Raw genomic sequence first — 13,353 nt, 5'->3', positions numbered from 1 at the left:
CTCAATAAATTTAAATATTTTTCGATGGTTTTGCGTTGTTGTATACCTGTATTGCAATAAATTTACCCGATCATTTAATTTAATTGAATTTTGAAAAAATACATGAAAATAGCCTTATAAAATTGTCTGTTCTTTCACATTGTGCTTCATGCTGGGCAAGTTGTAATACCGGTATGTATGGATATACTTAAGCGTCAGATAAGCACAGCAAAGGTGAAGGTAACGTGGACAAAAGCAGAGTACTAGTATTTGTATTTCGTTCCTTCAGAATGCCAGTATTTTAACATTCAAAAGTATACTTTGTATTATTCCCTATGACTATTTCAATGTAACAACCACATGTTCCATATTCGGTCAAATTCCACGGTCACAATTTCAGTGTAAATGATGGGTGACCAGTTCATGTGTCGGCACATTTTTAACATTAATAGTTTGGCCCAACCACAATGTCTACAATCGTAACCATAGCATCTTGTAAACGATCAATGTGTTAATACATTTTGATTTCGTAATTGGCATGCATACAACAAAGGACATATTAGATTTTCATTTGGATTAAGTTTTTTTTCAAAAATGATCAATCTAAAGATAAAAAAGAGCACCACATAGCAGGTGCCAACGCTCGGCGGCGGGTGCAGTTTTTTTTTTCGTTAGAGGTCACAGTGACCTTGACCTTTGACCTAGTGACGCCCAAAAAGGGTATGGCGTGCAGTACTCATCAAGGTGTAGCTACATATGAAGTTTCAAAGTTGTAGGTGGAAGCGCTTTGATTTTAGAGATTTTTATTCAGGTTTTAGCACGACACGGACGGCGGACGAGCTGGCAATGACAATACCTCGGGTTTTCTCCGATAACAGCCGAGCTAAAAAAAACACTAGAAATTATGGCAAGTATCATATTAACAGAACGTCAATATAAATTAAAAACTGGAATATTAGGTTATACATCGATGTTCTGGTGCACAGCCTGCTGCATGTACAACAACGAAACACAAATAAATGATGGCCACGTTTATTGCATAGATTTCTTACATGATCACAATAAACTGAGATGTTGATTTAAATACTCTAACGGAAAACAATAAATGAATGCACATCCATTTCCAATCGCTTAAATAGACAGATTTCTAACACAACACCATAACCTAGTAAAATATGCAGATGGATCAAAGCATATGTTAGTTTAACTAACCAGTATAGAACTGAGCTCATTTAAATACTCCACACTCAAAACTATTCATGACCACCATATAAATTGATATAATTATGTAATCCAAAGGAAAGATAACTGCTGCCCATTCAACAGGTTTCTTGAGCTTTGTCAATACATCTGAAGGAAAAATACTTGGGTTCTTCATTATACATTGAGCCTTGTTCTAGAAAAACTGGGCTACATGCATGTTCATGAAGTTTTGTCCTAGTCTGCACAGGCAAATACTGGATGACACTTTCCGCTCAAACTGGATTTTGGTTTAAAGAATTCTTATAAACAAATAATTAAATAAAAGTGGAAAGTATCGTCCCTGATTAGCATGTGCGGACTTTTTGTTTATTTTCATTGAATCGTCCACAATATTGCCGCAAAGCAGCAATCAGTTCACATGGATAATCACACGCATTAAATGGATACACATGCATTTGCAATTGATAACTTGATACCATAATACATAAGAAGCCATAACACTTCTACTAACAAGCTTTGTACCTGATCCTTACAATTAAGTTTTAACACTGCCTAATGATCTTTTTTTTAAAGGATCCTCCCCATAACATTTATACTGCACACTAATTACTTTCACTTAAAAGTTTTCCCATATAATTGTAACCATTGAAATGTAAACATTAATCTTAATATATACGATCACACCTTTGATAAATTAGAGTCAATTTGTATAGTTTACATTTTGTTAAAATAATGATCCTTGAATTTTACAATCACATGTACCTCACATGCATATGTATTCCTTTGTGTTGCATACAGCAATGAAGGGGCAGTAATCAGTATGTGAACAGAAAAAAATGGAATGTTAAAATTCTCTCAGTATTAAAGGCACACAGGTGTTAGAATTTATGAACAACAAGCTCACAGTCATGGTTATTAATGTTGAATGCTTAGTTAAAAATGCCTCATAATGAATATAAATTTTAAAAAAAGTCTTAAAGGGACCATCAACCACGAATGACGAAAAAAGAAAAGTTCTAAAATACCATTTTTTTACAATTATAAGTGTATATTGATTAAAATATCACGACTGGTATATTACATTACTTGAAAAAAGTTCATATTTTCAGTATATTCCGTAATAAAATTTCGCGACGTGAAATAGAAAGTACATCGCAAAAATAAGGTGACATAACAATATACACACTATAAATAACGCAAGTCGATTGGTCATTTTATATATAAAATATATACAATTCACAACACATGCACAGTTTGCATTCCTGGGTTTACCACGTTACGATGATGATCAATTTACTTGCGTCATTTATACTTAACTGGTAGTTGCCTGATACCTGTACCAAGTAAAATTTATTACCGAATATACTGAAATATGAAAACTTTTTTCAAATAATGTTATATACCAGTAGTGCTATTTTAATCAATATAACCTAATAATTGTAAAAAATACGGTATTTAAGAACTTTTCTTTTTTCGTCATTTGTGGTTGACAGTCCCTTTATTAATGATATAGTATGGATAAAATCAACTTATATAACAATCTTAAACAAATATGAAATATTTTGATAGTTGTGTTGCTTGATAACAATGATTTATTTATATATTCAATTATGTATATTAATAAATGTGTACGCTTTTTAAAACTTGATCTTGAAATGAATGCAAGACTTAAACAAGAGCACTGCATAATGGGTGCCACGCTCGGCTACGGGTGCAGTTTTTGAATAAATGAAAGCTTGTCAGAATTTTATTTTAAAGGTCACAGTGACCTTGACCTAGTGACACAAAAAATGGGTGTGGCTTGTAGAACTCATCAAGGTGCATCAACATATGAAGTTTCAAAGTTGTATGTGGAAGCAATTTGATTTTAGAGGCACCGTTCAAAACCTTAACAAAATGTTAAGGTTTTAGCACGACGCGGACGTCAGACGAAACGACGAGCTGGCTATGACAATTCCTCGGGTTTTCTCCGAAAACGCCGAGCTAAGTATCTATGGTGTTCTTTGCTTTACAACAATACAAAATACCTGCTAAGATTATGCTACTAAACAATTTGGTTATTTTTTTTATAGATTTAAGTAATAGTAAGAACATATGGTAAATATTATTGATTAAGAAAGGGAAGAGCAAGCACAGAGAAGTGAGCCACTTCTTGGATAAAAAGATTTTATATTAACCATGGCCTATATTGGCCAACTCATTCTTTTGCATTAGATTACAGAATAGACTTAGATCCCATAAATCTAATTTCCAAGTTTCAATATATGAGTCGCGTTTTGAGAAAAACTGGGAATACTGCTTGTTGTGCGTAAAGTGTCGTCCCAGATTAGCCTGTGCAATCCACACAGGCTAGTCAGGGACGACACTTTCCGCTTTTATGACATTTTTCTTTTAAATGTAGTCTCTTCTTAACCAAAATCCAATTTAGGCAGAAAGTGTGGTCCCTGATTAGCCTGTGCGGATTTCATGCATTATGCCCAGTTTTCTCAGAACGCGACTCATATACAGACTAAAAATGATGATTAGGTTAATAAAAAACTGTTCTAAATGAACAACTACGTAGTTTTTGTTGTTAACTGTGATGACAGACTAAACATTCAAGTAGTTTTAAAAACATTACAGGCCCATATATGTTTTTATTTTCGTATAATATATAAACAACATTTTGATTGTTCTAGAAAATATCGCTAAAACATGTGTCTAGTAGATATCTAAATATGGAAATGTGTAGAATAGCTTCTGAGAAAGCACTATTTAATGCAAAAAAATCAAAATCTAGAAATGTAATGAATATTAAAGGGGCCTTTTCACAGATTTTGGCATTTTTTAACTTATTCATTAAATGCTTTATATCGATAAATGTAAACATTGGATCGTAACAGCTCCAGTAAAAAATCAAGAATAAAATTTAAAAAAGGAAAAGAACATTGCCCGGTCCAGGTTTCGAACCAGTGACCCCTGGAGTCCTGCCAGACTCCTGAAGTAAAAACGCCTAAGCCTACTTAGCAATTCCGCCAAGTACACATACTGGACGTATTTTATACCTTATATAAGCAATCTTCGTAGTTTCACAAAATTTAACGACAAAAACAGAACTCTCCAAATTATTCAATCGTTTCGCGTTGCAACGCTTTATAATTTTTAGGTTTTAAAATCGTCAAAAGATGCATATAATGGCTATATTAGACCATGGTAAATGTTCAGTATTACTGTTTCCTCACAAATATCATTACTAAAAAGAAAATTTGCGAATCTGAAACAACTTTGTTCAATTTTGTCAATTTACCAAAGCGTGAAAAGATCCCTTTAAGTCCATGTTCACAATCATTAAGTGGTTCACTTAATGGGTGTAATCCTGGCGATGAACTGGATAACAATTTAGGTTATGTTGTAAATTAAAATACCATATAAACAGGATGTACATTCCATTCTGCATACATTAAATCATGATTTGAGAAGCATTTAATAAAAATTTAATGACATAAACAGATATCTATTCACTGTGAAACATGTTAATAGATTAATTGATGTGCATTCACAATGTCATAATGAAATAGTTAACCATGTACATAATAAAAATCAACCAAAATACTTCGTCATTTTTGTTAAAGAAATAAGAATGAGGAAAGGAACTCTACTAGCCTAGCTAACGTTCCAATCCTATAAACTTCAGATGCTGGTAACTTATGTTGTAAAACACGCTCTATAATAAATATTTTTGAACCAAAGAAATAAAATATGCATTAGATGTAATAAACAACGTTAAAACTAATCCATTAGTTTCTTTCTTGAAAATAATGCATTTATCAATAGCTTAATTATATAAATCATTAAATAAAGATTTTTTTGTAGGATTTGAATCGATGTTTGCTGATCTCACATTATTTCTATCATATCGTTGCAATCATTACCTACTCACACTTTTCCTATGCAAGGTCAGTCAAGGCTGTTAACCAGTATAATGTGCACACATTTTGTGCACATGCGTCTACTTGTAACTGACAACTGCAAAATATAAATCCATTCCTGACCAAAGCAAACTCTGGTTTGATGAACTTTGACTGGACAAAAAGCCAGATGATTAGCCAAATGCCAGTCCAACTTTATTGGCTGTTTCAGGCTTGAAATGAGATTATAATATACAATACTATTTTTATATAAATATTTAACAAATATTCAAGTCACAAAATGTAAAAAAATTATATGATATTAATACATTACATATGCACAAGAATGCAATCTCTTACATGACAGATGCATAAACATACCATAGAAATACATGTACATGAAATAATGGCACTTTGTGTTGTAAAAGCACTTTAATGCAAGACAAAAAAATACGGTTTATAACATCTAATACATGAAATATATAAAGTTGTCCTTGCGTTAAAAAAATTCAATCAAATTATTAAAATTTGTCTGTTTTTAAAATATTTTAGGATTACAATCAGTTTTATCATTTTAAACATTATAATAATCCAATTGCACATGGATCTCGAAATTTAACTGTCATAAATGGTGAAGCAAATATAATAAACATCAAACATCGTTTTATTTGTTTTGCATAACAATTTAAACATAATAATAAAATATATATAAGTAAGCAAGCTCACAGAAGTTTAGGTACAACATAAGTTGCATAATTACATTCATAATTCAACAATTTACATTACACATAATATGTCAAAATAACTGAGCAAAAAAAACACAACATAAATGTTTCTCATACAAAAGAATTTTATCAGTCCATCTAATGTTTGGATTTTTAAGTTTTTATATTTTAATGTTTTTATCTCCTGAACAACATTCATCAGTTAAAATCACATTTCAGGTATTTAAAGCAGCTCGTCAGTCCACTATATTAGCATTTACATATACATTATCATTCTACATTTGCATTTATTACACAAAACTAAGCTAAGGAAAACTGGTTGTATTCTATTAGAATGAAAACGAATGAGGCATATGGTATAATTTAATTAAAACAAATCTTCACAAATTTCATTGATACATATATCATAATTTTAAATGCAACAAATAAGAAAAATACTGCGAAATGTTATACATTTTATATTCAACAACATCATGCAAAAGATAACTCACTTCACAAACAAAATATTTTTTAAAGAAGGGTTTCCAGTAAGCATTTTCTAGAACAAATTAACAGACATGGCGAAAGACCGCTTCAGTTCACATGAAAAACTGTCCTTCCAAGTGAAGAATTATACAGGCCAGTTGTACATTTGTACCAGTAGGGTTTTATTTTAAATACCATTGTACTTACTGAGCAACAGAAATATACACATTGATAATAGTCACTACAATAATTCAAAACAAAAGCAAAAACAGGCAGAAAAGATTAACAATAAAGTTAAACTTAACAATTATTTTGAAATTATATTTTAACAATTACACATTATTGTCTGCATTTTCTTCCCAAAACTGTTGTTTATTTGTATCACCTAATTATTTGGATTTTGGTTTTGGGCTAGAGTGGAAGTACAGCCCCATGTCATCAGCCCACCAGGGGCCACCCCGGGTCACCATCAGCTGTAGAGGGCTGGTCTCAGGCTGAAGGTGAATATCTAGCACATCTCCATTCTCTGTCCTCAGACAGTAGTGATCCAAGCTGAATTTCTACAAGAGATGATTGATTTTATTCTAGACTGATCGATTTCATTTTTGAAATAGTATTTTTCTTTCATAGTTTGTTGTCTAAAATTGAATAGTCAGAGGTATAGATAAGAAGTATTAACCCTTTCAGTGCTGGAACCGAATTTTGAAGGCCTTGCAAACAGTTTGGATCTAGATGAGACACCACAGAACATGGCGTCTCATCTGGATCCAAATTGTTTGCTATTCTTATAGTATTCTTTTAAATGAAGAAATTGCTAATTTTAGAAATTCAGCAGACAACATTTGAGCAGATGAAAACTTTCCCAGCATGCAAAGGGTTAAATCATAAGTTTGAAGGTTTAGTGGGTTGATAACAGGCATCCATACTCCTGACCGTGGGTCCCTGGAAAACAAATTATGAAGAAAACTATTTATTTTCACTCAAACAGATGCATATTTTCCTTATTTCCTTAGTCTGTTTTATCAAAATGAATTCCTCAGGAAAATAATTGCCTATCCTCTGCCCATGGTCTTCAATCTATCCTGCGCATATCAATTACATCATGGAGTGATATTCACGCACAAGTAAAGGACAGAAAAAGATGTTGGGACAATATATTAATAGTATATAGCAGAAAAACAGAATGACCAGATACTGCAAAAATATTGTGGCAACTGAAATTCCTTTCTGTGACAGTTTGAGCAAAATCTTCCTTGTATTTAACCTTTTCCCAATCAGAAGCAAATTAAAAATGGCAAAATGCAAACAGCATAAAACTAGACAGCCTGCGAGTATCTAATGGTTGGAAATGAAACCTTTAAAACTTAAATCTAGTAAGAAAGTTATTTAATTAAATGTTACTTTCTTAGGGACTGCAAACACATCAACATACGTATCTATGTGTTAAAGGGTTCAAGAGGAGTTCCATAACAAAGGATCAGGTTGTTATGTACAGACAGACATCTGCAAAGCTTTTTATCTCCCAGCTTTAAATGATCATTACATATGAAAAAACACCATTAATACTAGTTTGTAAAATATCACCAATTTAAAAAAGCAACACAAATCAATAGACTATATACGACTTGAGTAAGGTTTTTCTAAAACAGACAAATACATTCTAGGAATCTGAACATTGAGGCATTATTCTATGATGTGTTAATACAAGTATCACCTTGGGTATCCATGTCAGCTCATCCTTAATGAGTTCATGCCTGGCTTTGTTCTTCAGGGCCTTGGTCTACTTGTATTTCTGTTCCATGTTACCACAGACAAACTTCACAGTGACAGCTTCATCTGAAACATATCAGTTGTTACTACATTTGTAATACTGTGTTAATGGAACAATCAGTCGTTATTAATACTGTGTTAACGGACCAATCAGTCGTTATTAATACTTTGTTAACGGACCAATCAGTCGTTATTAATACTGTGTTAACGGACCAATCAGTCGTTATTAATACTGTGTTAACGGACCAATCAGTCGTTATTTATACTGTTTAACGGACAAATCAGTCGTTATAAATGTTGTGTTAACGGACCAATTTATCTACTGTTTATATTTTTAGATTTTATACATTACATGTACATGTATTCTGTGATTAATTCTGCGCTAAGTCTTAGGTTCAGTATAGACAAATTATTAACAATTCTTATTTAACCTGTAACAACAGGGGATAACTATTTTGAAGTGTTTGGAGTCCCTCAGAAAAGCAAAAGTCAAATGATTTGGGATAAATGCATTTAATAACCATATATATATATATATATATATATATATATATATTCACACATATGGCCAGTTACGGGGTCTCTGATTTAGAAATAGGTTATGGGGTTCCCACTTTAAATACATGTATCTCCATACCCTTTTTTATCCGATATAAACACGAATTAAGGTATATAGGGGTACCTACTATTATTATTGTATATAAATACGTCATTTATTTAACGTCTTATACAAGGAAATATATAGCGAACTTATTTGCGAGGTATATACAATTTCAATTTCAGACCTGATTGTGGTTTTCGATTTAAGACCTTATTGTGAGATTTGATTGAATTACCTCCCCTACACCCCCCTCATAGTAATTAAAGGAGCCTAGATTGCGGGGTTGTATATAGACCCCGTTTTTTATATTGACCTCGTAAGTACAGTCTGAAAACTACAGAGACCGCGTAACTGGCACTATGTATTGGTATATATATATATATATATATATATATATATATATATATATATATATATATATATATATATATATATATATATATATATATATATATATTTATATATATATATTGGCCAAAATTACCGCATATATTCGGCTAAATACCAATAAGTCAAAGTTTTTCACGAAAAGTCTGACCAAAATCGGCAGCATTTGAAATCGCATTACAGTACTTACTGAAATCACTATTCAACTAATATGATGATACCATCATTCTTGTTAAGGCGTAAAGTACTTTCATTATGTTTAGAATTGTATAATATTAATTGTTATATTATGCTCATTCAACAAACTGTGAATAAATTACACTGCTTTTGAGTTCTGAACTACAATTTAGTCTTGTTTTAGACATACAATGCAAATGTGTTGATCCCAAAAATAAATAAATGAACCTGTTTGATTTGCTTATTTCTTTCCCATATTATTTACACATGTTAATTATACCAATTCAAATATACATGAAAATTATGCAAATATATTAAATAAGATCAATTACATGTACCGATATCAATTAAATGCTATAAGTTGCTTAAACCACGAGCATGATATGGAAGCTTATGTTATCAACATCGACAGTATATTTAAATATGTTGCATGTTTCAGTTTACCGCCTGTTTTTTTAATTAACCGGTGACACACATTACAAAAATGTGTAACCTATTGCATCCCCAAAAGAGTAGTGATTGTTTAGAACTTTATGAAAAGAATATTGCAGTTGTAAATGAATAAACTAACTAAACGTTTGAATGTGCTGTTATACTTGTTGTCACAGGTTAGAACACAATAAACTATCCACATGCATTGAATGAACAAATTCACATCTTCAAAACGATAGCCCAATTGCATCTCACATTCACGCTTGCGAATACCCACATATCACATTTAAGTAACAACTTTTACAATTGACACTTCTATTTAAAGAACAGGTGATAACTTAATAAACAGAAGCCAAACGACTGCAAGCATATGATAATAGCACAATTATATTGTTGTTTCCAGTAAAAATTGACCATGTTTTAAACATTTAAATCTAAAACAAAAAAGGCACATTTTTCAAATGTGCTTGTGGTATTAAATTGCGCTTTCGGTAATTTTACAGCGCTTGAAGCTCGCACCTTTGATAAAACTAGTAACCCTGGCATGCATATCAACTAAAGGTTAAATATTAGTTTTGGGTTATTGTTCAAATTTATTTTCGACTTGTCTAAGATAAAACTGTTGCTGTTAAATATTTATCTTAGCCAAAGATAGTTACAATACAAGAAGGAATTAATCCCCTACGTTACATACTTAATATTAATCTTAGCTAGTTGTACTTGAATGATTAGTCATTTGAGCTTTAATGAGAACATGTGTACAGGCAACAGCTCGAAGTTCTGCCTGGTAAAGGAAAAAAACAACACGTTTAAACAATTAAATATCAGATATGTCTTTAAACCCGATTTCAACCAACCTTATACATGGTTACACACATTATACCTGTCAACATGACATCAAATTACGTGTCTTTCGTAGAGAAATGCTCAAATAAAAAACATCACAATTTTAGTTGCATTAACCCAAGTCCTAGCTATTGACCTGAGCTGTACGTATGTACTCATAAAAGCTCAGAACATTAAAGAAGAGCTAAGTTTAATCACAATTTGGGCGGGGCGGAAGTTTATAAGTGACGATTTGAGGAAAGCGAAAGAAAAGGTTACACTGCACTTATGTTTTTCACCTTAGTGTCGATCTGCGTAGAAATTGTATAGTGTGTAACAGAGTTGTTAGAATAATGACACATTCTTATGACTGTGTTATCGTTTCAATCGGATGAGTTGCATGTTCCATTATTATGTTGAATAATATCGGGCTAAGGTTTGCGTTTTAAAGTAGTTGTTATTAAAATAAATGTACAATGTAGGGTTCAGGTGATATTTAATATTTTTCTAAGTGAAAGATATGTTTTAGTGTTAAATGATTTGATCAATAAGTTTTTATATTAATTGAGAAAAACACGTTTTGCATCAATTCAAATATGTATTGAACAAATGCTTTATATATTCGAGGATATGGTTAGGGTTATACATGAACAGGCTATAAGTCTAGATGCATATATAAATAGAAAATAGTGCTTACATAGACAAACACAATTATTAAGTACATGAACAAATTAAATAAACAAACAAACAATAAAGAACGAAAGAGTGAGTATGATTATAATAAAACAAACACACAGACAACTAACCGATTTACATATATTTCCCTTTTACTAATCTCGTTTAGTAAAAGCGCGCGCAAAAGTTGTATCGAGGGATACCAGACTTAATAAACCCTCAATTGGTCGTTGTCGGCTCATGTACTTTACTTAAATGTGTTAATGACTTTGTTGTGAAATGATAAGCTTGTAATTACACAATATGGTACAGACAGTCAGACAGACAGACAGACAGACAGACAGACAGACAGACAGACAGACCACCCAATTTAAGTTACACGAGACTATTGACAGATTTACCGTGATATAAACATCATTTAACATTATAAAGTTACAGATTTATAAAAGTGCAAAAGTATCATGAATCTAAACAGATTGTACAATGTATTAAAATGTCATTTCATGTTTTGGTAGTGTATTTAACAAGGGACTCATTAGAAGTTAACTGACAACAATGTTCTGAAGTATCTAACGATGGGAATCCAGGTTCAATATTCATTATATAAACACACATATCTTTGCGAATTATGTTATACAAGTTGCAATGCATTAGCAAATGTTTATGAAACTCGAACACATGACACTACACTATGGTATCACGACCGATGTATGTAATGATGACACGACAATGCGAATAATGTTTATATGAATACCCGTTACACTTCACTGAATTGGCTGTTTATATGTATCACTGTCCGTATATTGTGATGCAGGTTTAATAAATAGATCTTATTAAAGTTATGTGCACACCAAAACATTTTCACAAATTGACAAACTCGAAGGCAAAGTTAGTTGCGTTCAATTGGTCTTTACGACTCAGGTACTAATCAAAAGTTTTCCGGGTACTTTTAAGTATACTACAATATACGGTACGGAAAATACGCTTAAAGGCACCAGCAATACTCCGGGGTAAATTGTACTATAATTTGTGTACCCCGGGTCCTTTCTATAATACCTTAAAGCAATACTCCGGAGGAAATTTTAGTATAGTTTGTGTACCCTGGGGTCTTTCTATAATATCTTAAAGGACACGGGTACATTACAGTGGTAACTGAGCCGACAATGACCAATCGAGCCTTAATTGCAGAGACGATTTATCAATCTTTGGATTCAGATAAATGTTATCTGAATCACATGCTTTGCTTTGATTAGCAACTAAACATGACACAATTTTGAGTACATTTACATTTTAATAACATCAGTATGATTTACAACAGAGAAACGCCTTTTAAATGGCACATTTTTGCGCGTTTAAATTGCAGAGTATTAAATGAACGAGATACGTCTAATAAATGGCAAAATTGAATCGCTGTTAAATCATTTACGAGAAAAGTGGGCGTATTGCATATGCTTAAAGTGACATCCCAGATTATCCCATGCATTTCAAAGAGGCTTTTCAAGGGCGGCATCGAAGATATCATAAGTGCAATTGTTCTGAGCAAGTGTAATGAAATTTGAACTATAAATGTGAGTTTTAGAGTGTTAACAAATGTTTACTATAGCCATATAAGTATTGATGCCCCACTGACGACCATGTTTGTCAACTAACTGAAACCATTTTCGAGCTCGTTCAATATATCATTGGGACAAATATTCTGACCAAGTTTCATGAATATTGATGAATATGAATATTGCCTCTAGAGTGTTAACAGGGTTTTACTATAGCCCTAAATAGCCATATAAGGACATACGCTCCGCCCACTGGCGGCCATGTTTTTCAACCTACCTTAACAATTTTTGAACTCATTCAAGATGCTATTGGGAGAAATTTTCTGATCAAGTGCCATGAAGATCGGACAATAATTGTGGCCTCTAGAGTGTTAACAAGGTCTTACTATAGCCATAAAATGAAACATGCACTGACCCCTGGTTGCCATGTTTTTTTAACCAACCGGAACATGTTTGGAACTATTCCGAGATATCATCGCGAAAAATCTTTTGACACAGTTTCATGAACATCGGACAATAAATGTGGCCTCTAGAGTCGTTTACTATATCCCATATATCGAAAAATGCCCCCTGGTGGCCATGTTTTTCAACAGACCAGAACCATTTTCAAACTCATCCAAGATATCATAAGATAAAATGTTCTGAGCAAATTTTATGAAGATTGAACTGTAAATGTG

At 32.2% G+C, this 13,353-nt stretch overlaps 1 long non-coding RNA gene across 1 annotated transcript; it reads right to left on the bottom strand.

The window, feature by feature from the left end:
* Window positions 1-6,034: 6,034 nt before the first annotated feature.
* Window positions 6,035-10,689, bottom strand: LOC127856035 (uncharacterized). The gene is made up of 3 exons (XR_008037823.1): window positions 10,510-10,689; window positions 7,974-8,095; window positions 6,035-6,819 (listed from the first exon to the last, which is right to left on the bottom strand). It is a non-coding gene; the product is annotated as an uncharacterized LOC127856035 (long non-coding RNA).
* Window positions 10,690-13,353: the final 2,664 nt, after the last annotated feature.

The sequence above is a fragment of the Dreissena polymorpha genome, chromosome 13, assembly GCF_020536995.1.
Source record: "Dreissena polymorpha isolate Duluth1 chromosome 13, UMN_Dpol_1.0, whole genome shotgun sequence".
Classification (NCBI taxonomy): domain Eukaryota; kingdom Metazoa; phylum Mollusca; class Bivalvia; order Myida; family Dreissenidae; genus Dreissena; species Dreissena polymorpha.
The sequence above is the reverse complement of the archived record's forward strand: the minus strand, read 5'-3'. Positions and strand labels throughout refer to the sequence as shown.